Consider the following 27,746-nt stretch of genomic DNA (forward strand, 5'->3'; position numbering starts at 1 on the left):
TATTAGCACTCAGTAATAATTTGCCTCATTCAAAATTAGAGTGTGATTTAGTCTTTCTACAGTATAGGTTTTGTTAGTGACCATGTATTTGTCATTTTTATTCCCCACATTTCCAGATGCAGTTTAGTTCAGCAAATATTTGAGTGCCCACCGTGCTGTAAGGCACTAGGTGTTGAGTAGAATACAAGCATGGCCTGGTAAGTGGAGTAACCAAGAGGTTCTCAAAGGCGATGGAGATGAGACCCTTTGGATGTAAGGATATTGCCATTTGGGAAATATCTCCATTTTGATCTAGAAGGATTAAAATTGTTTTTAATTCTGTTTTTAGTTATACTAGAGATATACTAGAGTTGCATTCTAGTAAAAATTGAAAAGGTGTAGAAAGAGAGCCATGGTTGTCCATGACATCCTTGTAACAGCCTCATTTCATTACATTCTCCTTCTCAGGGTTAATTTTTATTACTTATTTTTTATTTACTATGCAAGTTGCTATATCAAGTATCATGTATTTTTAAGGGACTAAGCACACAAATTCTGTTAACTTTTGTTTAATGGGATAACTCATCATTCAGTTTGGATGTGTGGCCTAATAATGTCTTTTTTGCTTCACATTTTAGTTAACTCTTTTAATTTTTAAAGCTGAAAACTATTGTTAATGGTAGGTAGAACTGTGTTTTCTTTTTACATAAATTAGTACTGACCAAAAAGAAGATGACCTTTTTCTTTAATTATCATATAGTAAAACTGACTTTTGCATAGTCCTGTGGATTTTGATACATGTATAGATCAGTATAACTACCATCATAATCAAGGTACAAAATAGTCCCATCACCTGAAAAAACTCTGTTACCTTTTCAGTCACACTTTTCCCACCCCCAACCCTTGACAGCCACTGACTGATCTGTGCTCCATCACTAGTTTTATCACTTTGAGGATGTCACATAAATGGAGTCAGACTGAATGTAATCTTTTGAGTCTTGCTTTTTTTCACTCAGCATAATGCTTTTGAGATTCATCCAAGTTGTGCATATTAATAGTTTATTCCTTTTTTATTGTTGAGTAGTATTCCATTGTAGAAATGTACCACATTTGGGTTTCTAGCAGTTTTGGTAATTATAAGTAGAGCTGCTATAAGAATTCATATGCAAGTGTTTGTGTGCACATACAGTTTCAGTTTCCCAGGGCAAATAACCTGAGAGTGAGATTGCTAGAATTATACTAACATTCATGGTAAAACCTAGTTACCTAGAGTTTGAATGGTAGAATGGATAGAGTAGTAGAGGCTCAAGTTGTTTGAATTCTGCTTTTGCTTCTTAGTTATGCAACCTTGAGTGAATTTAACCTCTTTGTGCCCTAGTTTTATGTTTTATAAAACGAAGTTAATAATAATAACCTTTGGGATTGCTGTGTGGAATTAATGGCATATTAAGGATAAAATGCTGATCAATGTTTGGCATACCAAATATTATTATTATTTCATGCTTAACTGAACCTTGTCAGAAACATTTGTCTTTAATTAAAATAGGAAATTAAGTAATCCATAAGTGTGATGTGTTTAGTAGGCAAGCCTTCAAAGCATGCTGTCTCTAGGAGAAATTTTAAAAGTTATCCTCAGTGGCGAAAAAAATTTAGGAACATAGATGTACAGGAGTCCTATGTAACATCCAAAGGTTGGACTAGATGACCAATTTTGATGGTTTTACTTGCCCTCTCAACATTAAAAGAATCATGTTCACTAAGAATTTAATCCATTGCTATATTTAATAGAGAAGCTGCAAAAACTACTTTAGGATCAGCTAACACTCATTTAGTGCTTGCTATATACCAGTCTCCAGGATAGGGACTCAAGTGTATAAACCTTAGTATGTCCCCACAAAATAAGTAATTTGGATAATCACTGAATGATATTTTTATACTTTTTAAAAGGTAACTGTTGAAGACACTGATGAGGCATGATTTCTTGAAGCCCCCATGATGTGAACCACCTATGATATCTCAGATCCTATCTTGAAACAGGAAACCTCCCCAGTTTTGAGTAGCACATTGAGGAGAGAATTGTAAAACCTCAACAGGTCTACTCAAATCTCTCCCTAGAGCACTATGTCATTAGAATGTAACAGAGGCTCCTTTCTTGCATAACTGTTATAGAGTATGGTCTGGCTCAGTCTGAGAGAATGCCAAGCCAGAAGGGATGTGTTTTCCCCTGGAGAACTTTCCCTGTCCTATGAGGTACACACAAAGGGCTACCCATTCACCTAAACCAGAAGGTGGAAAGAGGAACCTAAATGTCCTTCCTTCTCTTGTCTGTTCAGTTGTTTTGTAATGTATTCACATGCCACAGTCTATCAACTGAGGACAATTCTTCACCTGGGATTTCAAGGGAATTGGGTGAAACAAGAAGTTAGAGCACATAGTCTGGGATGTCATCTCTAAACTGTCCTCATTGCCTCCCCTCCCCAAATACCACCGGCACAACACTCGGATTTACCGGGAACCTTTCCTCACAGTTGGAACATCCTTCCCTCTTTGCTCTGCCAATCCTGCCTGGGCCATTTCTCGCAGATTCTAGCTCAGCAAGACACTCCCCCTTGCCTCAAAACCACTTGTTTGGACACCGTTCTCTACTCCATATTTCTTCATTACATCATGTCTTGTTTTTCTTTTCAGTAGGCTCCATGCCTAGTGTGGAGCCCAACACAGACCTTGAACTCACAATCCTGAGATTAAGACCTGAGCTGAGATTAAGAGTCAGATGCTTAACTGACTGAGCCACCCAGGTGCCCCAATCATGTCTTTCCTATTCACTTTGTCACCTAATGCCATACTTCCTTACTCTGTGACCTATTTCATATATACACGATCTGAAGGTTTACAACTAGACTGCCTTTCCCGGAGTGGTAGGAAACCCTCAAATTCTCTATATCCTATCTCCACAAATACCTGGAAGAGAATTGTTGCCTGCTATTTAATTAAGCCAAACAGCGATTCTCATTTTGTGTTTAAAAATTACTTATAGCATGTTCTAATGGCTACATAAGTCCCGTGAAAAGTGATAGTTTGGGAAATAAATATGCATTTTGTGGACTGTCAGAAGAAAGCTGGTGTTTTGCCATGCTGCCACAGTGAAAAGTGTGTCCATACCATTTACCTGGATATAGCATGGCTTCACAGTATAGATTACAGTCAAAACTTCAAGCAGCTTTTTTCTGGTTCCATCATGCATTCTAGCTTTCCCCATAATTCTTTGCCCACTTAAAATGTTAAAGAGTACTGGGAATTTAAAAATTTTTTTAAAAATATAGACAAAACAGGGATCCCTGGGTGGCGCAGCAGTTTACCACCTGCCTTTGGCTTGGGGCGCGATCCTGGAGACCCGGGATCGAATCCCACGTTGGGCTCCCGGTGCATGGAGCCTGCTTCTCCCTCTGCCTGTGTCTCTGCCACTCTCTCTCTCTGTGTGTGTGTGTGACTATCATAAATAAATAAAAATTTTTTAAAAATTATTTTAAAAAATATAGACAAAACATTGCAAACAGTTGTATCCTACTTGTCTCATATGAAACCTGCATCTTATATATAGGAGAGGGGAGTGGGTGTGTGTTGAGCCTCAGTTTAGATCTCCCCAGGATAACCAACTTAGGTTCAGGATAAACATTTTTTATACTTTGGGAATACCTGGGTGGCTCAGATGGTTAAGCATCTGCCTTCTGCCGAGGTCGTAATCCCAGAGTCCTGGGATGGAGCCCTGTGTTGGGCTCCCTGCTCAGCGGGAGGGAACTCCCTCCTCCTGCTTGTGCTCTCTTGCTTGCTGTGTCAAATACATACATACATACATACATACATACATACATACAATCTTTTTTTTTTAAAGAAAGCATTTTTTATACTTGTAAATAAACCTGGCTGTAAAAGCTCCAGTTATGCCCTTTAACCCCTTGAAGAGAATTCATGTAGACACTTCTCTTTAGGGAAATAATTTCTAGGCTGTTTTCTTGCCATGATCTCTATGCCTCTGTACTCCAGGCCCAAATTCAACTTCCTTCCAGACTACTATCCTTAAAGATGCAGGCTGTAAAGGTCTCTTCTTCCTTATAACCCCATTCCCACTCTCACCATGAGGCTACCACTGACCCCTCACTGCTCACTGCATGGTGGACAGTGTCTATCTTCCTAAGAGCCTAGCAGTTAAAGTCCCCCACATCCAGTCCTAACCTTTCCCACCATCCTTACCTCTTACTTTTCAAATCCTTTACTCATTCTGCCCAAGTGTGCATTCACTAGAATCTAAACATACTATGAGTCATCCTGCCACTTCTGTGTGTACTGCCTTTGCCTGAAGTTCTCCACATTCCTCTGGGTTTGTTTCATCCTGTACATTCCGCAGGACCCACTCAAAAGCTTATCTTTTTTACCTCAATGGTTCCTTTAATCTTTGAAGGCACACAGGACTGTGTTCAGCACTCATTTTCCCAAATGGGATGGTAGTATAGACTGGTTAATGGCCACAAAGTCCTTTCATTTCTGTATGTATGTGACTTTGCAGCACCTCCCATCAAGATAAGAGTCTGTTTCTCTACTCTCTGAATCTGGGCTGCCCTTGTAACTTGCTTTGGCCAATAAAATGCAGTGTGAGTAACTGTGTGACTTCGGTGCCTAGGTCTCAAGAAGTTTTGTAGCTTTCCCCTTGCTCCTTAGGAATCCTGAAGGAACCTTGTGAAGAAGCCCAGCTAGTATGCTGGAGGAAGAGGAGGAAGAGATGATGTGGGAAGAGGTCAGTCAGCAGCCAACCATCAAACATGTGAGTGAGGCCATATTAGAACATTGAGCCCCGGTCACATTGCCAGATGACTAACCATATGAGGGACTCAGGAAAGACTAATTAAAGAATTACCTAGCTGATTCTATCCCAAATTGCTGACCCACAGAATTGTAAGCACATAAAATGATTGTTATTATAAGCCACTAAGTTTTGGGATGATTGGGATCCCTGGGTGGCTCCACGGTTTAGTGCCTGCCTTTGGCTCAGGGCGTTATTCTGGAGTCCCGGGATCGAGTCCCGCATCGGGCTCCCTGCATGGAGCCTGCTTCTCCCTCTGCCTTTGTCTCTGCCTCTCTCTCTCTCTCTCTCTCTCTCTCTCTCTCGAATAAATAAATAAATAAAATCTTAAAAAAAAAGTTTTGGGATGATTTGCTATGCAGTAATACATAACTGAAAGGGCATGGTTTGTAGTATTGTATTCCTAGGGCCTAGAGGACATGCCTATGACAGGTTTTCTTTAAGTGATTATTGTGGATCACTTTCATCATGGTGTCACTCCTTCTTTATTTTTTTTAATTATTTTTTTTTTAATTTTTTATTTATTTATGATAGTCAAAGAGAGAGAGAAAGGCAGAGACACAGGCAGAGGGAGAAGCAGGCTCCATGCACCGGGAGCCCGATGTGGGATTCGATCCCGGGTCTCCAGGATCGCGCCCTGGGCTAAAGGCAGGCGCCAAACCGCTGCGCCACCCAGGGATCCCTCTTTATTTAATAGACAAATAAGCTTTCAAATCTTCATGTCTTTTCCTAGTTTTCAAACAGTTCAAAGCTTGGATTAACACCATCTTCAAGAATAGCACCTTTCAGTTTTTCTGTGCTCTATTGGACCAACATCCATCCATTTTCTCTCTTTGCAGCCCCATGACAGGTTGTACCCCTCAACTCCATGCCGCATCCCTTATTACTTAGCCTTGTTCACTAACTGTAGGGTCAACCCATGGACTACCTGAATGCCATAAAGCTGTTTTTAACTTCCCAGCCCTCCACTGTGACTTTGAACTCCCATTACCTGATTCACATGTGCTTATAACTAGGGGGGACCTTAGAGATTGTCTCAGACAACTCCTTTGAGTTATGAATGAGGAAAGGAATGCCCAGATAAGAAATAGCCATAGAAATGGCTTTTTCAGGTTATATGTTGGCAGTATCAATACCAGGACCCACATCTCATGCAGATTATTACCTGGGGATCCCTGGGTGGCTCAGCGGTTCAGCGCCTGCCTTCGGCCCAGGGTGTGATCCTGGAGTCCCGGAATTGAGTCCCATGTCGGGCTCCTTGCATGGAGCCTGCTTCTCCCTCTGCCTGTGTCTCTGCCTCTCTCTCTCGCGCTCTCTCTCTCTCTCTCTCTGTCTTTCATGAATAAATAAATAAAATCTTTTAAAAAATACCTAAAATATAGATTATTACCTAGTAGATTGCTTATTTGTACTTAGTTCATGTGTGTAAAACTGTGCCTCACTAATTAGACCATAGAAGTTCTTTGAAAAGGGAGTATATCTCTTCATACTTTCCTGCTATCCTCAAAGCTAGCCAGTGACCACTGAACACGTAAGTAGTCAATGAATACTTGTCGATTAATTGACATTTTAAAAGCAATTATGCTGGAATTACTCTTTTTTGTAAGGTTGCCAAGTTTTTGAAAAAATTACTGAAGTATAATTGACATAAATGCTATATTAATTTTAGGTATACAACATAGTAATTCAACAATTCTATGTATTCAGTGCTAACCGCGATAAATGTAGTCACCATCTGTCACCATACAATGTTATTATAGTATTATTGACTACATTCTCTAAGCTGTACTTATCATTTACATGACTTATTTATTTTATAACTGGAAGCTTTTACCTCATAATCCCTTTTATCTGTTTCACTAATACATGCGCCTACCTCCCCTTTGGCAACCACTGGTTTATTCTCTGTATTTAAGAGTCTGGGTTTTTTTGTCTCTGGTTTTTTTTTTTTCTGTTTGCTCATTTGTTTTGTTTATTAAATTCCACATATGAGTGAAATCATATGATATTTGTCTTTCTCTGATTTATTTCACATAGCATTATACCTTCTAGGTCCATCCGTGTTGTTGCATGTGGCAGAGTTTCATCCTTTTTTTGGCTGTGAAATATTCCAGCGTGTGTGTGTGTCTCTGTGTGTCTGTGTATACACACCACACCTTTGTCCATATATCTGTGGATGAACACTTGAGTTGCTTCCATTTCTTGGCCATAAATAATTCTGCTGTAGACGTAGGGGTGCATTTATGTTTTCAAAGTAGTGTTTTTGTTTTCTTTGGGTAAATACCCATGTGTGGAATTACTGGATCATTTACAGTATTTCTATTTTTAATTTTTTTGAGGAACCTCCATAATGTTTTCCACAGTGGCTGCACCAATTTATATTCCTACCAGTAGTGCACAAGGGTTCCTTTTCACCCACATCTTTGCCAACACTTGTTATTTCTTGCCTTTTTGATACTAGCCATTCTGACTGGTGTGATGTGTTATCTCATTGTAAGGAACTGTTCTGTATCTTGTTTGTGGTGGTAATTACAACTGTATTCGTTTTTCAGAACTTGAATTGTACATTAAGGATAGGTTATACTGTGTATAAATTTTTAGAATTAAGGTATAATTCAAGGCAATTATGCTGAATAAGTCCATTTTTTTGATAAATGTGGCTAAATATACAGGTTACATGTTATTGTGAGAAAAGGAATTTGGCCCTTTGAAAATAAATTTGCACATAATAAGTACTCATGTTAGTTTCTTTCCTCCCTGCACACAAATGCTTCAGGATCATCTATCAAGACTGCTAAAGAAAGCATATATACCCTAGGAGATGGCTAGATCTCAGATGACCTCTAAGATCCTGTGATTGGTTTGAAAGGTAAATAAATGACTATTTTGGAATGCTTGTATAAGGTAAAATATATAAGTACCACCACACTATTCTGAAGCTGGTCCCTTAGAACCTTAATTGTCCTTACAAAGACTTGGGTATAAAATAAACTATTAACCCTCTGTTAATATAAATTATTTTAAAATTAAAAATAATACAGAAAGGTGGCCAAATGTTCTTTCATTGTCATACTGGAACATTGACTAACAGGCCCACCCAAGGATTATTTAGTTCTCTGGGGGATTGCGTCTTTGGAAGTAACATATTAACTCAAAGATTTTTGTTGGGCAGAGATGTAAAAATTCTGTTTGGTAGAAAAAATATTCCCAGAGAGTGTAGATTAACTGTCCTATAGGACATTAACCACTTTTCTCTGTACCTTATCTATCTTATTGTAGCATTTTTAATTTTAGTACCTATATATACCAGATCTCCAATATTCTTTGAATCAACCTGAGTCCCTCACTAATAAAGTAGTCTTTCACATGTGTTCACTCTGTATTTGTAGGAGTCATTTTTTTAATTTTGAAAATTATACTTTGATACCTGAAACATCCTACAACATTGCCTGAGGATCATGCCCTATCCCGTACAAAGTCCCTGAAATCCACTACTGATTGCTGATTTTAATGCTGTACCAACACCTTGAAATACCTTTGTGATCATGCTGGTACCTGAAGAGCTCTTCAAAAAAAAAAACCAAAAAAACAAAATCACTAGATACCTCTGCAGAACACTGCAGAAAGACTTTCTGGAACTATTCTCACAAAATGAGAAACTGATGTTCCTTCCTATCATGTTATTGTTCTATTTATAAGCCAAGAGGATGACATTAAGAACCTTTGTTTTAGGAGATCCAGAGCAAACAGACTCACACTGGGCCCTTCTTTCCTGTCAAACACTATTCCTTATAATCCACTTTTGCTAGTAATGGCCATAAGATAACTATATTGGAGCAATAAAAATTGATAAACTACCAGCTGCCTCAAAAATCTAATAGCTTTGGCAAAATATACTGTAGCTTGCTGTGATAGAGCCTCTTTTTCCCTAACAGGTTTTATTTTAACACTTTCTTTTTCACACTACTGAACAGCATAATCAAATCAACAATTCAGCAAAAGCCCAGTGTGTTTCAGGCACTAGGAACTGCTCAGTCCTGACCAACCCTGCTCACCCTCTGCCTCAAGCAGGCTTCACTGGTACTCAGTGTCAGTCATTGATTTGCAGTTGTCCAGGATGAAAATGGAGAACAGAGCAAGCCCAGATGGAGGGTTGCAGTCTACCCTGTCAGCACCCACAGAGTCAAGGAAAAGAGTGGGTCTTTTTCACATTAATAAAAGCTTAGCTATCTACAAGGCCACTGAATATTAAATACATACAAATTTGAAACATCCTGTGAAACAGGAAGGGTAGGTTAAAACATGGTTCATTAACACCTGGTATTTATAAGTATTCTGAGTTGGCTTGATGACTTTATTGAAAGATGTATAAAACAAATACCTTGCAATAAAAACTCAAATTCAGAATAATCCAGGTATGGTGCCCATTTATACAGAGACCAAAGGGCCAACTTCCCATGCAGCATAGGGAATCCTCTGCAGGGAAACTTTGAACCAGAATTCTAAAACACCAGGGAGGAGGGGGTGGAGTGGGGTAAGAATATGGGACATAAGTAGGGGGAAATTTTTCAACTCCTTTTTTTCCTGGTGATTATTAAAACAAAGTTCTTTAATATTTCATCATAAAATGTTTTTGAAAAAATAATCAATTGGGCCAGTTTCTGCATTGGGATGTAGAGAGCTAGAAGGAGCATTGCTCCCACCCATAAAATTTTAAAAAAACAGACCGATTTCAAATTCATGATCATTATTGAACCTATCAGAAGTGGTTTGCTCAAGTATTTGTTCAGAGGAGTATTTGTTCAAAAATTTGGTCATTTTTAAATTTGGTAGTTTTCTTGCTATTAAGATTTTTTTAAGTTTATTATTATTTTAAAGATTTTATTTTGGGGGCACCTGGGTGGCTCAGTCAGTTAAGCGAATGCCTTCAGCAGAGGTCATGATCCCAGGGTTCTGGGATCGAGCCCTACATAGAGCTCCCTGCTCGGTGGGGAGCCTGCTTCTCCTTCTCTCTCTGCTGCTCCCCCTGCTTGTGCACATGCTCTGTCTCACTCTCTCTCAAAGAAAGAAAGAAAGAAAATCTTTAAAAATAAAGATTTTATTTTTACATAATCTCTACACTCAACACGGGGTTTGAACTCAACTCTGAGATCAAGAGTCACATACACTACTAACTGGGCCAGCGAGGCATCCCATATGTATTTATTTGTTTTAAGTATTTCTATACCCAGTGTAGGCCTTGAACTCCACCTGAGATCGAGTCACATGCTTTTCTGACTGAGCCAGCCAGGTGCCCTTTTAACTGTTAAGTTTTGAGAGGTATTTTTTTTTTAATATTCTGGATAAAAATCCCTTATTGGTTACATAATTTATCAATATTTTCTCTACATCTGTGGCTTGGCTTTTCATTTTCTTAACAGTGTCAGTCACCAAGCAAGATTTTAATTTTGATGAAATCCAGTTTATCATTTTTTTTAAAAGGACCATTTTATTAACTCTAGGTCATGAAGATTTTCTCCTGTGTTTTCTTCTAAAAGTTTTGTAGTTATATGTTCTACATTTAGGTTTATGCCCATTTCCAGTTAATATTTGTATATGATTTGAAGTTTAGGTGGAGGTCTACTTTTTACATGTGGATATCTTATTGTTTCAGCACCATTTGTCCAAAAGACTATCCTTCCTCCTTTAAGTTGTTTGTACCTTTGTCAAACATCAGTTGCCTATATTTATGTGAGTTGATATCTGAACTCTCTTGTTCCATTAGTCAGTTTTTATCACTTCACCAATACCACTGTCTTCATTACTGTAGCTTTACTGTAAGCCTTAAAATCAGTTAGTGTGAATTCTCTAACCTTTTTATTATTTTTAAAGATTTTATTTATGTATTCATGAGAGACACAGAGAGAGAGAGAGAGGCAGAGACACAGGCAGAGAGAGAAGCAGGCTCCACACAAGGAGCCCGATGTGGACTCAATCCTGGAACTGGTATCACGCCCTGAGCTGACGGCAGACGCTCAACCACTGAGGCACCCAGGTGTCCCTGTCTAACCTTTTTAAAATTTGTTTTAGCTATTCTGTACCTTTTGTTCATAAATTTTATTTTATTTCTTTTTCATAAATTTTAGAATCAAGTTGTCTATACTTACAAAAACTGCTTGGATTTTTACTGGAATCAAATTAAATCTAATGATGAATTTGATGAATGTGGAGATAATTGACATCTTTAATATGCTGAACATTCCACCACATGAATATAGTATATTTCGCCATCTATTTAGATTTTCACTTCTTTCTTTCGTCAATGTTTTTAGTTTTCAGCATATAGGTCCTGTACATGTTTTGTTAGATTTACACCTAAATATTCTATGTCTTTGGAGCTACTGTACGTAATATATTTTTTAAATAATCAGTTTCTAATTGTTTATTGCCACCACATAGAAATATGATTTATTTTTTGTATTGACCTTATATCCTGCTCCCTTGTTAAGCTAACTGGCTGTTATAGGACTTAAAAAAATAGAATATATTCCCTGATATATTTTATTTTATTTTTTTCCCTGATATATTTTAAGCAAACAATCATGTTTAGGAGTAGAGATAGTGCCATTTGGTTTTAAGTAATCTCTACACCCACTGTGGGGGGGGGGGCTCAGACTTACAACCCCCAAATCAAGAGTCTCATGCTCTACCCACTGAACCAGCCAGGCATCCCTGTATGCCATTTATTTATCTGTTTATCCATCTGTCCATCCATCCATCCATCCATCCACTCATCCCTTATTGCACAGACCAGGACTTCCAGTATGATGTTTAATAGTGGTGAGATAACACTGTCAGTTATACTCAAAAAAAATTTTTTTTAAAAAGAAGTAGTGAAAAAGGATACCTTTTTCCTGTTTCACCTTCAGGTTTTTCATCTTGAAGTTCATTTTTTAAGATTTTATTTGTTCATCAGAGATACAGAGAGAGAGGCAGAGACATAGGCAGAAGGAGAAGCAGGCTCCCTGTGAGGAGCCTGATGTGGGACCCTGGGATCATGACCTCCTCACAGGGAGCCAAAGGCAAATGCCTGATGTGGGACCCTGGGATATCATGATCCCTCCTCACAGGGAGCCAAAGGCAGATGCTTAACCCCTGAGCCACCCAGGCATTCCTTTTTGAAGTTCTTTTATCTGGTTGATGAAGTTGCCCTGTATTCCTAGTTTGCTGAGAATTTCTATCATGAGTGCATAATGAAGTTTGACAAATGCTTATGTAATCATCAACTGATATGATCATGTGGATTTTCTTTTTTAAATTTGATGTGGTTGATTACATTGATTGGTTTTCAGACATTGAACCTGCCTTGCATTCCTGGGGTAAAGCCCACTTGTTTGTAGGTTTTATATATTACAATTAGATTTGCTGATATCTTGTTGGGGATGTTTGCTTCTATATTCATGAGGGATATTGGTCTATAGTTTTCTTTTTTGTATTGCATTTGTCTGGATTTGATAGCAGGGCTTGATAAAATAAGAGTTGGGAGGGATTCCATCCTCTCCTGTTTCCTGGAAGAGATCTTGCAGAATTGGTGTTGTTTTTTCTTTAAATGTTTGTTGAAATTTGCTGGTGAAACCATCTGGGCCTGGGATTTTCTCTTTAAAAAGATTTTTAGCTGTGCATTTAATTTCCTTAATAGATATGGCATTATTTGGGTTATCTATTTCATCTTAATGAATTTTGGTAGCTCATGGTTTTTGAGAACTCTGTCCCATTTCATTTGAGTTGTCTGTGTGCATAGAGTTATTCATCAGATTGGCTTATTATCCTTTCAGTATTTGCAGGGTGTATGGTGATAATCCCCTCTTTCATTCTTGATATGGCTATTTTGAGTGTTCTCTCTTCTTTTCTCTCTCAGTCTTGCTAGAAGTTTATCAATTTTATTGATTTTTTCAAAGAACCAACTTTTATTATCATTGATTTTTGTCTGTTTTTGTTTCTCTGTTGTTTTTCAGCTTTATTGATTTCTGCTTTATGTAGATTATTTCCTTGTTCTGCTTTGGATTTATTTTGCTCTTCTTTTTGCAGTTCTCTAAGGTGGAAGTTTAGATTGTTTATTGAGACCTTTTTTTTCCCCCTAAAAGTGCGTTTAATGCTGTTAATTTCCCTCTAAACTCTGCTTCAGCGGTAGCCCCTAGATTGGGTTATTTGTATTTTCATTTTTCTTTAATTCAGAACATTTTCTAATTTCTCTTGGAAGTTTCTCTTTGATTCATGGATTATTTAGATGTAGCTGTCTAATATCCAGTGTTTGGAGCTTTTCCTCTTTGTGTTGATTTCTAGTTTAATTTCTTTATGGTCATGGAGCATATTCTTTTATAATTTCAATGCTTTTATGTTTGAGGTTTGTTTTATGACCTAGGATATGGTCTGTCTTGTTGAAAAAATATATATGCTGCTATTGTCAGGTAGAGTGTTCCTTATTATGCAGCTAATGCCACTTGGTTGATAATGATGTTAAGTTCTCATATATTCTTGCTGATTTTTCTGTCTAGTGGTTCTGTGTATTAGGAGTATTGAAGCCTCCAACTATAATTGTGAATTTTTTTACTAATTTTAGGTCTGACAGTTTTGCTTCACGTATTTTGAAGCACTATTGTTAGGTATGTACACATTTAGGATTGTTAATTCTTTTGAGTGAGTTAATAACCTTTCAGCATTATGTTATCTCCCTCTATATCCCACTTTATCCTTGTCATTTTCCTTCCTCTGAATTCTTTCTTTTGATCATTGTTTGCATTATGTATCTTTTTTCATCCTTTTGCTTTTCACCTACCTGTATCATTTATATTTGAAGTGAATTTCTTATAGACAGTGTGTAGTTTAGTCATATTTTTAAAATCTGTTCTGACATTCTTTATCTTTTAATTGTATGTTTAGACCATTACACTTAATGTAACTATTTATGCTTGATTTTAGCCTACCATTTAATTACTTCTTGTGTTAACCTCTGTTATTATTTCCTTTTTCCCACTCCCCTGCCTTCTTTTGGGTTATTTGAACACTTTTAGTGCTCTATTTTAATTTATCTACTCTGATTTTTTAGTTTATCTCTGCATATTTTTGTGGTTACACTAGGAATTATTTAGCTTTGCACAGTTTGCTTAGTATCAATACTTTATCACTTCAAGAGGAATGCAGAAACCTTACCCTTTACCCTCCACCCTTTTTGTTATAGTTGTCTTATATTACATCTGCACCTATTGAAAATCCCTTCACATACTATCATTTTTGCTGTCAGTAGTTAAAGATGTTTTAAAGAACTCAAGAGAGTAGTCTGTTATATTTACCCAAATACTTTCCATTTATATTGCTGTTCCTTTGTCCCTAATGTTCTAAATTTCTGTCTGCTATAATTTTTCAACTGTCTGAAGAACTTCCTATAGCAATTCTTTTAGTTTGCTGGCTATAAATTCTCATTTCTGAAGGATATTTTTGCTGGATATAGAATTACATGTTGGCAGTTCTTTGTTCCCCACACTTCAAACATGTCATGCCATTTCCTTGACCTTCATGGTTTCTGATTAAAAAAAATCCACTGTAATGTCAAATTATTGTACCCCTATAAAAGGTAACTAGCATTCCTGTAATATAAGGTTTTTGTCTGATTGCTTTCTTTTTTTTTAAGATTTTATTTATTCATTCATGAGAGACACAGAGAGCCAGAGACATAGGCATAGGGAGAAGCAGGCCTGTAGGGAACCCAATGTGGGACTTGATCCCAGGACCCCAGGATCACAACCTGAGGCAAAGGTAGATGCTCAACCACTGAGCCGCCCAGGTGCCCCTGTCTGACTGCTTTCAATATTTTTTCCTTTGTATTTTTGTTTAGCAGTTTGATTTGGATTATGTCTAGACAGGGATTTCTTCAGGTTTATCCTGTTTGAGGTTTTTCACTGCTCAGGCTATTCAGGGCATCATAAGTTGGCTCTAGATTCTGGAATAGACTGGAATAACAATGATAAAAGACTTCTTTTAAAAGTGTCTTTGCAAAAAAAAAATAAAAATAAAAGTGTCTTTGCTTCATAGGGACCTGCACACAATAGAAATAGAAATATTTGCTATATATCCCGGACAGAAATTAACATTAGCTTAGTAAATTATAGTTGTAACTATGGAATGTGGAAGGTTGTTGCAAAGGGACTAGAATGAGGGGAATTGAACTCCAGAAAGAATAAGTTTTGTAGTTTTGTATACCTAGTAAATTACAGGTCTGTAAGTTTTGTAGTTCTCTTTCCACTATAATATGTTGCTACACATTTACAGAGTTTGCCCCTACTCCTCAAAAGCTGAAATTTTAATAACAGAAGTTTATGGTGAAATGTTGGTTTGAAATGTGTACTTTTTTAAATCAGAGAAAGCCTGAAATTTTAAATTCTTTCTGGGAGGCATCAAGTCTTGGTTTGAGCAGGAATTGGTACACTATGTAGCCTGCCAGCCAGATCTGGCCTGCTACCTATTTTCATACAGCCCACAAGCTAAAAATGAATTTTTCTGTTTTTAAATGGTTGGAAAAAATTGAAAGAAGAATATTTCATGATATGTGAAAATTGTATGAAGTTCAGATTTCAGCATCCATAAGTGAAGTTTAATTGGAACACAGCCCTGTCCTTTTGTTCACATATTATTTATGTTTCTTTTTGCTGCAGTGACAGGGTTGAATAGTTAAGACACAGACCGAGTGGCCTACCAAGCAAAAAATATTTACTCTCTGGCCCTTTACAGAAAAAGTTTGCTAACTTCTTTAGAATAATGTCTAGTGAGTTGAGTTAGAATGTCAGTGATCTGAGCTGTGTGAAAAGGTTAGCTAGACTTCAAACTTTGCTCTTTGAATAAGTGTCTTAAGTATAAGTAGAAGAGTTATTAGCTGATTACAGTACTAGTTTATTAACATATATTAAATATTCTCAGTTCTAGAACAATATTTCACATTGTACTTTTAAAGTTAGCTCTTCAGGAAATCCTGCCATTTGTGACAACATAGATCAACCTGGAGGGTATTGTGCTATGTGAAATAAACTAGAGAGAAAAAGACAACTACTGCATGGTATATCACTTATGTATGTAATTTTTTTAAGTTGAACTCATAGAAACAGAGTAGAATAGTGGTTTTCAGGGACTGAGGAGTGGGGGAAATGGGCAGAGGTTGGTAAAAGGGTATAAACTTTCAGTTATAAGATGAATAAGCTCTGGGGATCTAATATACAGCATGATGACTATAGTTAACAATACTGCATTACATACTTAAAGATGCTAAGAGTAGAACTTAAATGTTTTTCACCACAAAAGGAAAAAAAAAAGTATGTGAGATAATGGATGTGTTAATTTGGTGGGAATCCTTTCACAATGTATATGTATATAAAATCATCACATTGTATACAAATTTGTGAGCTGTACCTCAGCAAAGCTGAGGGAAAAAAATAAAGATCTATCAATCAATCAGATTAGCCCTTTAAAGCAGGAGAAATTGATTGGAAGAAAAGCCAGAACTGTTTCTATCTAGTTATTTAAAGAAGATTTTTATTTGGAGTCACTTGACAGGCAATTGTGAGGGCCTTAGGGAGGTTTTCTTGGCTAGAAGAGATAAAGGCCGTCATTTAAATTTTGTTTTTCTGCTTCTGAGTTGGGCTTTTTACAAGTCTAATTACCTAGTTGACTTTCTGTAGACTTCTTTTGTGAGGCTGTTTCTCTGAGACTAGTGAGAGGAAATGGCTGATCACTTTTAAATGAAGAGGAAATCCCAACTCTAACCAGGAACCCTGACATTGCCCCTCACCCCTACCCCTGTAGTTGGCCTTTCCTCTTGCCTACAGACCAGCCTTGCCAGCTGGCATCAGAACTCTACTGAGATGTCCATGGCCTGTGTCTCCTAACTGCTTCCTTCCATCTCAAGGACCAAGTGAGCCACATCTGTACTATGCATACACTTAAGGATGTTTTTAGGCCCAAGTTAACTTCTGTTACCCATTGAAATTTAAGCTTAAGTGAGTTGCCTATCATAGAGTGTTCCTAGAAACAACCAATTTTAAATGTACAATACACATTAGTTTTTAGGGTAAAAATATATTCTCTTGATTTGGAAATTTACATTTTAGGTGACAGGAAAATAGTCTAAATAACAGTCACTCCGTAGACTTTTGCTAGTTCTGTTATAGTTTTTCAGCTTATAGGACAGTTTTCAGATAGAACCAGTTTATCCTGGAGGTTATCTGCTGTGTTTTCCTGACTAGGTGTTCTAGAGCTTGAAACGTCATCTACCTCCTCTTCTCTTTCCTTTTAGCACTTTTGGTGACCTCTGGGGCAGAGTCCTTGCTGGGCTGCTAGTGCTTTTAGCCCATCGAGGTGGTTCTGTGTTTGCACAGCTCCCATTTTTGCTAATACCACTGACATGCCTGACTCTACATAAGAGTGACCCACTCATCCAGAACCCACTGGATGAGTTAAGGGCACTGATTGATGTCTGTGCTGAGGCTCTGGACTCTTTCATCTTCCTGCTGTAGCTGGAGCTCCTGGGGCTGTAGGGACTACAAGTCAGCTTGTTTAGGTTTCTGTGGAAGGGCCCTCTCTGACTGGAATTCTGAATCAAGTCCTTGAAAGCTGAGCTTTTAGATAAACCTGAGTAACATGCTTCACACCCACTTTCTGAATCATTACTCCCTCAGACCTTGGGGGGACCACTAGGTCATGTTGGTGAACTGTTGTCTTCCCTTAGGACAACATTCTTTACTTGGAGATGCCTTGTTCCCTCAAGAACCTAGATTCTTGGTAAAATAGGCTGCTCCTAGGCATGTCCTGACAGATAAGAATCCCACTGGTGTGCTAATCACCTGCTCAAGCGGGGCCCTCTATGGGATTATATGTATGTGTTGATAATATGTGCCCTGTGGTGTGTACATCCCTATTCCTCTGTCTCCTTGAGGTTTTTTATGCTGGTAAGCTGCTGTAGGAAGCCCAGAGCTTAATTTCTACCTTTACCTAAACAAGGCCATTAGTTTGGTTGTTTTCCTGCCCAGATACTCTGCCCACTTCAGGCCACTTCAGGTTGACCTACCTATCCAATGTTACTACCTCATAGAAGTTCATTCTTCTCAAACCTTTTTTTTTTTTAAAGATTTTATTTATTTATTCATGAGAAACCCATAAAGAGAGGCAGAGACACAGGCAGAGGGAGGAGAAGCAGGCTCCATGCAAGGAGCCCCATGTGGGACTCAGTCCCAGGAGTCTGGGATCACACCCTGAGCCAACGGCAGACGCCCAACCACTGAGCCACCAGGCATCTCTTTTCTTCTCAAACCTTCATCTGCTTTTGTATCCTATATCAAGGATTATTATACTCCTTTTTCTAGTTTCTTGAGGTGGTAGGAGCTTAGATTATTGATTTGAGATTTTCTTCTTTTTTAACACAAGCATTTAGTGTTATTTTTTTTCTTTCTTTTTAAAAGATTTTATTTATTTATTCATGAGAGACACCGAGAGAGAGGCAAAGACATAGGCAGAGGGAAAAGCGGGCTCCATACAGGGAGCCTGATGTGGGACTTGATCCCCAGGACCCCAGGATCACTTCCTGAGCCAAAGGCAGACATTTAACCGCTGAACCACCCAGGAGTCCGCATAAGCATTTAGTGTTATAAATTTCCCTCTCAGTACTGCTTTAGCTCTGCCTCACAAATTTGAGTATGTTGTGGTATTTTCATTTTCATTTTCATTTAGTTCAGAATGTATTTTAAAAATTTCCCTTGAGACCTCCTCTCTTGACCCATGGCTTATTTAGAAGTATATAACTTAGTTTCCAGATGTGTGGAGATTTTCCTGTTATCTTTTTGCTATTGATTTCTGCCTTGATTCCATTGTGGTCAGAGAATGTACTCCATATGATATCACTCCTATTAAATTTGTTTAAGTTCATTTGGTGGCCCAAGCTGTACTTTATCTTTGTATATTTTCTGTGGGTGCTTGAAAAGAATAGTCTGCTGTTGTTGGACGCAGTATTCTGCCAATGTCAGTTAAATCCTGTTGGTTGATTGTGTTTCTTGAGTTCCTTATCCTTGCTGATTTTGTCTATTGGTTCTATCAATTGTTGAGAAAAGAACGTTGAAGTCTCCAACTATAACTAGATTTTTTGGTTTTTCTTTCAGTTCAATCAGTTTTTGCTTCACATATTTTGCAGCTGATATTTTGGGGGTGTTTTTTTTTGATGCATATACATATAAGATTGCTATATTTTGGTATACTAGCCTTTCTATCATTATTCAGTATTCTTCACCTGTGGTAATTTTCTTTTTATTGATACTAATATAGCCACCCCTGCTTTCTTTTGAGTAATGTTTGCATCTTATTTTTTTCTCCATTTTTTTACTTCCAACCTACTTAATTCCTTATATTTGAAGTGAGTTGTGGTAGATAGCATATAAATGGATCATTTTCTTTAACCCATTATGCCAATCTCTGCCTTTTGATTGGTTTATTTAAACCATTTACATTTGCTGGTCCTTCAGAGATCAATAAAATGTCCATAGGATACATTTTTTGGAATCATGTCTGACTTCTTCATGAGTGACTCTTTGAGTACATTATATAATGGAAAGCTTACTAGGGTAGGCAGTAGTGAAAGGGACAGAATCAGTCATAGGCTTCAAAAAACTATTAAATTTATACTTGATTTTTGTTACATTTCTAATTCCTGTATTCACCTTAATGGTGTCTTCTGCCTGTCAGTAAGTTTTATATTTGTTTCATTCTTCCTCAAACCATGTTTGTATTTATTAGTAAGGATTACATTTTTAAAAGTTTTTTAAAAGTTATTTTAACCATCTTAATCATTCTTACTCCTTTTTTGAGTCCTTTGTTTTCCTCTCCTTATCCATCTACTAGAGCCCTCAGTTATCTCAAAATCATAGGCCTTACAGTTATCTGTCCCTATATCTGCAATAACAAATGTGATGTTAGCCTACAGTATCCTGTACATAAATTTGGAGTGTGTATAAATTAATGAATAACATTCTGTGAAATTAAAGGTAATGTGAAAATTAAGTTAGCTTGTGGGAAATTTTTAAGATTAACATGCCTGAGTCCAGATTTTTTTTTAAAAGCAACTTTATTGAGGCAAAATTTGTATACAGTGAAGTACACTCATTTAAGCATACAATTCAATCAGTTCTTTAAAGATTTTATTTATTTATTCACGTCAGACACAGAGAGAAAGAGAGGGGCAGAGACACAGGTAGAGGGAGAAGCAGGCTCCATGCAGGGAGCCTGACGTGGGACTCGATCCAGGGTCTCCAGGATCACACCCCAGGCTGAAGGCGGTGCTAAACCACTGGGCCACCGGGGCTGCCCCGAGTCCGGATTTTACACTGTTAAGAATCAATTCCTGGACAGCCTTTTTGCCCCCTTTATAATATTCTTCAGCTTTGATAATTGCTAGAGTATCTCAAAGTGCCTTTGGAAAGATTTCCTATACCGGAAGGAGCACATAAAGAATGTCACTCTGGGACTATAGCTTTGTCCTGGAATTATGTGGGCAAATGAACTAATCCTTCTATTTAAAGGATGGTTTTCCCTCTTTGGATAGACAAGGTCCAGTTCTTTGATGCTGACTCATAAAGTCCTGCCTGTGTAAAGAAAGGATGCCTGTGTTCTCCCTGTAGTTATTTTGTGGGGTCTCTTTTTTCACTGTGATTTTGACTTTATGTGATCCCATCACTGGCAATGAAGATTCGAGTTAAGTACCAAGTATTATTGATAGTTCAGCAGACAAGAATGCAGAGAGTAAGGGAAGTGCACATGCTAAAGAAGGAAAAGGGGTGTAGTGGTGGTGGTAGTGAACAAAGGAGAAAAACTTAGTTTGCATGCATATAGCCTAGGGACGGAATCTAACATAAGTGGAAGTGTAATGTACCTGAAGAAAAAGTGAACAAGGCATAAGTGTACAACTCTATTGATAAGGGAACATACCTATTTAACCAGTGTCCAGGTCAAGAAAAAGAGCATTGCCAGCACTGCAGAAGTCCATTTCCTACTTCCTAGCAAGGACTACCTCTTTCTTATATCCCAGAGGTTAGCAAATTATCATTATCTTTAATTCTGTTACTATAGATTAATCCTATTTTGACACTTTGCATAGGTGAAGAATACACACACACACAAACACACACACGTATCTCACAGTCTAAAGAATTCTGTTATACTGTGATGAACATATCAGGGTTGTTTCCAATTTGGGGCCACTACATATAGTACTCATCTGAACATTCTTGTGTATCTTTTGAGAAACAAATGTGTACATTTCTGTTAGGTATAACTAAGAGCTGAGTCATAAGGTATGCATATGTTGAGCCTCCGGTAGATATTGTCAAACAGCTTTCCAAAGCATTTAGACTAATTTATAGTCTCACCAGCAATATTCAGAAGGTACCATTTGGTCACATCTTTGCCAGTGCTTAGATTGTTGAGATTTTGAATTTTAGCCATCCTAATGAACACTAGTGATATTTTATTGTGACTTTCCTATTTCTTTTTTATTGAGTATAATTTACATACAGTAAAATGAAAAGATTTTTAAGAGTACAGTTTGAGTTTTGACAATTGTATATATACCCATGTAACCCACGCCCCAGTAAAGATCTAGATGATTTCTGTCACACCAGAATATACCATTGTATTTCTTTTCAGATAGTATTCTCCAACCAAAGGCAACCATTATTCAGATTTCTGTCACCATAGGTTAGTTTTGCCTGTTATTGAACTTCATGGAAATAAAATTATATAGTATGTATTCTGGTGTCTGTATTATTTTTGGCTTCTTTTGTTCAATATAATGTTTTTGAGATCCATCCCTGATATCATATATATCAGTAGTCCATCCTGTTTTATTGCTGAATATTTCATTGTATGAGTGTACCAGAATTTGTTTATTCTTCTGTTGATGGACATTTTGTTTTTTTTTTAAAGACTTTATTTATTTATTCATGAGAGACACAGAGAAAGAGAGAGGCAGAGACACTGCCAGAGGGAGAAGCAGGCTGCATGCAGGGAGCCTGATGCAGGACTCGATCATGGGACTCCAGGATCACGCCCTGAGCCGAAGGCAGACGCTAAACCACTGAACCACCCAGGGATCCCCCGTTTTGGTTCTTTTTAGAAGTCTTATTGTGGTTTTAATTTGTATTTCCCTAATAACTAATACAGTTAAACATCTTTTTATGTTTATTTCTATTTGAATATCCTCTTGTAAAGAGCCTGTTCAAGACTTCTGCCGTTTTTCTGTTGGGTTGTCTGTCTTCTGATTAAATTATTGGAGTTGTTTATATAGGATATGAGTCTATTCTAGTCTGAGAGAATCTTTTCACTCTCTTAAAGAGTATCTTTTCACACAAAAACCTATACAGGAACATTCATAGCAGCTTTATTTGTAATAATCCAAAACTGGAAACAGCTCAAATGTCTTTCAGTGGGTGAATGGTTAAACACACTGTGGTACATGCATAAAATGGAATAAAAAGAATGAACTACTGATACATGGAACAATTTACATGGATCTCAGGAGCATTATGATGAATTTTAGAAAGCCAATCTCAAAAGTTTATATACCACGTGATTTCATTTGTATAATATTCTTAAAATGACAACTTTATTAAGGTATAATTTACATACCCCAAAATTCACATGTTTAAATATATAATTAAATGCTTTTTAGTAAATTTACCAAGTTCTGTAACTATCTCCGTAATTCAGTTTTGGAGTATTTCCATCACTCCAGTAAAATTCTTTGTGCCTATTTGCCATCACTCCAACCTTTCTCAGTTTCTTGACAATTCTCAGCTATTTTTTCTTCAAATATTTTTTAGCATCACACTCTTTTTCTCCTCTATATTGGATTCCAGTTACACAAATGTTAGATCCTTTTTTTTTTTTTTTATGATAGTTACAGAGAGAGAGAGGCAGAGACACAGGCAGAGGGAGAAGCAGGCTCCATGCACCGGGAGCCTGACGTGGGATTCGATCCAGGGTCTCCCGGATCGCGCCCTGGGCCAAAGGCAGGCGCCAAACCGCTGCGCCACCCAGGGATCCCCAAATGTTAGATCCTTTATTGTTATCCTGCAGGTCCCTGAGACTTTGTTCCCCTTCCCCACCATCTTTTTTCTTTCTGTTATTTAGATTGGCTGGTTTGTTTACCTATTACAAGTTCACTGCCTCCTCCATTCTGCTATTGTGTTCTCCAGGTGAATTTTTTATTTTGGTTATTTTTCAGTTCTAAAGTTTCAGTTTGATTATCCTTTGTATCTTCTCTTTACCTTGCCAATATTTTGTATTTTAGCTTTCTTTCAAGAGTGTTCAAGTTTGGCAATTGCTTATTTAAGCATTTTTTTATAATAGCTGCTTTAACATACTTGGATAATTTCAATATTTGTGTCATCTCATTGTTGGCATCTGTTGATTGTATTTTCCCACGTGAATTGGCATTTTTTGTGGTTCTTTGTATAGCAAGTAACTTGGGGTTTTATTCTGGACATTTTGAATATTAAGTTATTAGGCTCCAGATATTATTTCAGTCCAATGGAGAATGTTGATCTATTTAACAGTCAATTGACCTGGTTAGGTTCAGAGTGCAAGTTCCAGCTCACTTTTCTGTGGACTGTAGCTCCAGGGCTAGTATTCAGGTCCTTTGCAGTGCTATTCAGATCTGTCCCATGTGTGACACCCACTGGTCAATTTGGGACCTGAGTGTTCCTCTGTTAGCTCAGTTCTCAAAGTCTTTGACATGATAATTAGGATCAAGCCCACATATGTGTGGGTGGGGGGTGATCTGAATTGTTCATAAGCAACTTTATGGGTTTGCTTTCCTGAGCTCTTCTCTTTGTTATTTTCAAGGTACTTTCTTGTTTCCTTAGAGCTTTCCTTTTCAGTTCTCCAGTCAGAAACCACCCACTTTCATGATGCACTGCCTCTGGAACACAAGGGACAGGCAGGCAGAGAAAGTAAGAAAAAACAATGGGATTTGGTTTTGCCCTTTTGGAGCTGTAATTCCACCAAATGGAATGTAAGTTTCCTTTCTCTTGAGAGTTTTAAGTCCTACAGTCTTCCTTTGCCAGTTAATTTCATTGCTGTAGCCTCCACCATGGGATTTTCTGGGCATGGAGAAGGGAGGAAAAAGAGAGGAAAAACCCAGGGGATTTCCCCCAAGTTTCTCTGAGTTATAGTAGTTCCTGTTTCCAAAAAAAAAAAAAGTACCTGAGCCAGAACATGTGCTCTAACCACAGTGTTCACTCACTTTCAGGTTTTGTTGTGTTGGGTTCAGATGAGAGAATACTGGAGGTAAAAAAGTGCTAAAAGTCATCACCAGTTTAAGTTGTACTTGGCATTCCGGTATTCTTCCCTGGTCTACCTGCTGATATATACTTTAAAGAGTTCTCTAATAGCTGCCACATTCTGTACAAATTTTATAGTCACATTCAGTGGACAGAAAATTGGATATGTTTATTCCATCTTATCTGGAACCAGAAGTCTTAACTGATATTTTAAGTGATGTTTGGGATTAGTTCCCTTCTTTTTCCCCAAAGTATTTATATGTATCTCTGAAATAATTGTTCTAGAGATGCAGCTTTTGGTGTAGTTAAGTGGACAAGTTTCGAAGGGTAAGCAGAGGAGCTGCATTATTGGGCAGAATACATAAGGACCTACTGAAAAACAAAGCCACTCTTTTGAAGGCATATGTGGTAATCTCACCCGGAAGCACAGTTCTTTGTCCTCATGCAGCATATCATTGACCTCGTTGTTTGCCTTGGCCCTGCCTCTCTGTCACATTCTCTTACTTCTGTCCTGCTGTTTTCCAGTAACCTTTGCCCCCAGGACTTCATTCATCAAGCTCTTTCTCCTCCTTCCTCCCCTGTTTGTCTCTGGTTTCCCCCACACTGCTTCCTAACATTACGTCTAGCATTTTATCACCACTGTCTTCCAAGGATAAATACACTTCCCTGTGACATCCTAGGATGTAAGTGCTTGCACTTGACGGATGGAGAGGCCAGGCAGGGGATGTGGGGGGTGAGTAATCAGTTTTTGCTCATAGATTAGGGCCAGACCTGATTCTCTGCAAGGCATTGTGGTGGTCTATCTAGCCAGCTGCTTTTCCAGCATATTAGGGATTTTTCTTTCATACGGTATTTCTGGGGATTGTGGGGCCAGGCCACAAGAAGCTCCAGCACAGCCTAGACTATGGGTCTAGAAAGAAGGTAATATTCAAATCACACTAACCTCATTAACTTGGGAATATATCAGAGCCTTTTGAGCTGTGTTTCCGTTTGGTTTGGTTTGGTTTGTTGTTAATCTTGAAATTTAATAGGAAAGAACTACTAAATAGTTACCTTCATGCAAGTATTTCCCCTTGTTAGTTATGTGGTACAGAATCACTGCAGGTAGGAAATCCTAAATAGGCAAAAATACATGGACAAAAAGCACATGTTTTTAAGTTGCAGCATGCTTTTAATATTTTTATGGTGGAAACACATTCCTTAAAAACCACAATGGGCTTCTCATGTGTCTATTCAAATCCATCAGGTTCCAGGCATGTAAAGTCTGCTCAACTTATAACCTTCTGGGCATATATTTACTATGTACAGATAAAAACTTGTTGGTACAAAAGATATAGTACCTTTTTGAAAGAAAATCCTCAGGTAAGCATGTCTCATTTACTACCACTGAAATTTCTTATCTTCTTGGCCTGGGAGCAGGGCAGCTACAGGGAGCTGCCTGAGTTCTGACTCCACTGTTTTTATGCCATACCGACCCACCTCACACAAGGACAGGTCAAAGATACTTGTTTTCCACTGCTAAGACTTTTATTTTTTCTTTTGGCAATAGCCAAAGCAACTAGTTAAAAAGAAAACACACTCGTTATTCTTACTCTTTGATTTTACCAAGTAATGTTCATTTCAGTGGGATGTTTCTGTGGCGATCTCTTTAGCTGTGGGAGCAGTTTGACTTTGGTACTGGGAGAACAACTGATAAGCCACAGAGGCAGTGATTAAATAGGCTACAGTTCTACAAATAATACTGATTTAATTATGTGCATAAGGTTGACCAGGCATGAGAATTAAAGCTAGATTTATTCAAGGCCAGAATAATTTTTGTAAACCCCTGCCTATATTAATTTTCAGGCCCAATTAAATGAATTATTCCTTACTGATTGTGAAATATTCCTGGGTAGTACCATTAAAGGCTTTACTGAATTCAGATTGTTGCATTATTTTTTTAAAGCTTGTCTTGGGATAATTGTGCTACACTTCCCAGAGCCTTTGAGCTCTAAACTGAGAAGTTCTGGTCCAAGGTTGATGGAATCTGAGAATTGGAAGGACCTTGGAGATCACCAAATCCAGATACCTTCCCAGTGTAGCAGTCTTCTTCACAATATTCTGTCAGACAGGCAGTTGTCTGACTCTTGATCAAGTTTTCCCCACAAAGAATACATATTTTTCCTCCATATATTCTTGAAGCTACTCACTCATCTTTCTATGATAGGTCATTCTTTATTCCCAAGCCAAGATCTAGCTTCTAAGGAACTTCCGCCATTGTGCCCAGATCTCCCCTTTATTACCACACAGAGCAGTTCTCCTTTGTCCAAAACAGTTAAAGTCATCTATTTTCCTACTCACCATCCCCCTTTCTCACACCTGTGATCTTTTCAGGCTAAAAAATTCCTGGTGCTTTCAACAGCTTCTTATTTCAAGGATTTTAACACAATGGAAAAATTCATACAGTAATATAATGAACACTCAACTCTCCACCAGCCAGAATTATCAACAATTAAGATTTTTCATATTTTTTTCTTAAAGAAATTAAACCCTTTTATTTCCCTTTGATCACTTCTTCCAGTGTCATGCTCCTCCTTCCTCAGTTTTGTGCATATGTAGGTATGTATAAACAATGTTTAGATTTGTTTTGGATCTCTGTTTTAATTATGAATGTGTCTGTGTGTTTTGTACACACAGCAAAATGTCTTAGATCTTTTCATATATCTTGCATTAATCTTTCCATACTGCATATTAGTCATTATCTATAACCTAATATTTTTGGCTGTGTGCTTTCAGCATATGGTAGGATTGTAGTTCTTGCCCCTTTGGAAGTTAGGTGTGGCCATGCGATTTACTTTGGTCAATGAAATGTCAACAATGTAATGGGTACACTTCCAAATGGAAATTTTAAGAGCCAATATGAAATTTACTACATTTCATGTCCCTGGCAAATAGAGATGGGGCCTCTGTCCAGCTTGGGTCTGAGAATAACATTTAGCTTTTCTGCCAACTCATTTTAAACATGTAGCATAAGGAATAAATAGACTTTAATTGTGTTAAGCTCAGCTTTTAGGTTCCTTTTATACTTTGGCAAATGTAGCCCATCCTGATTGATAAGTAGACCTGTATCATTGTTTTTAGTGGCTGTAAAGTATCACAGAGTGTGAATTGACCTTAATCTGTCTAGCCACTCTCCTATTGACAAAAGCCTAAGTAATTCCTGAATTTTGCTTTTATAAAAAATTCTGTATTGGTAATTATGTAAGCTTGTGAGAGTTTCTCCATGATATGCATCTAGAAATAAGATTTTCTGGGTCACAAGGTATAGATGTTTTGAGTTTTATAGGATTCTATCTTTGTTATCCTAAAAGTGACCATACCAATTTACATTCTCACCCTTTCAGCTGTCGTTTGTGTGACATGATTCCCAAACCTTTTTGTAATCTTGGTTCCCATCTCTGGATTTACTTTTGTTAGTCATTGTTTCTCTGTAATACCCAGACTGGAACTTGGTTGCTGACTTGTTATCCAGCTGAGGTAGATGGTATGTTTCTGAATTCAGCCCAATTTGAGTAGCTGCATCA

At 37.7% G+C, this 27,746-nt stretch overlaps 1 protein-coding gene across 5 annotated transcripts in view; it reads left to right on the top strand.

Moving 5' to 3' along the window:
• Positions 1-27,746, top strand: part of JADE3 (jade family PHD finger 3) — a 132,867-nt gene that overhangs the window by 13,239 nt on the left and 91,882 nt on the right. For 2 of the 5 annotated variants that reach the window (XM_072743237.1, XM_072743239.1), the window contains exon 2: positions 7,614-7,706. The exons of 2 other annotated variants lie outside the window; for them this stretch is intronic. The gene's annotated coding sequence lies outside the window, so the exon portion shown is untranslated. Of the gene's footprint in view, positions 1-4,657; positions 4,799-7,613; positions 7,707-27,746 lie in introns of those variants that run through there. One more of the 5 variants, XM_072743238.1, reaches the window with a different exon arrangement.

This window comes from Vulpes vulpes, chromosome X, assembly GCF_048418805.1.
Source record: "Vulpes vulpes isolate BD-2025 chromosome X, VulVul3, whole genome shotgun sequence".
In the NCBI taxonomy this organism is placed as follows: domain Eukaryota; kingdom Metazoa; phylum Chordata; class Mammalia; order Carnivora; family Canidae; genus Vulpes; species Vulpes vulpes.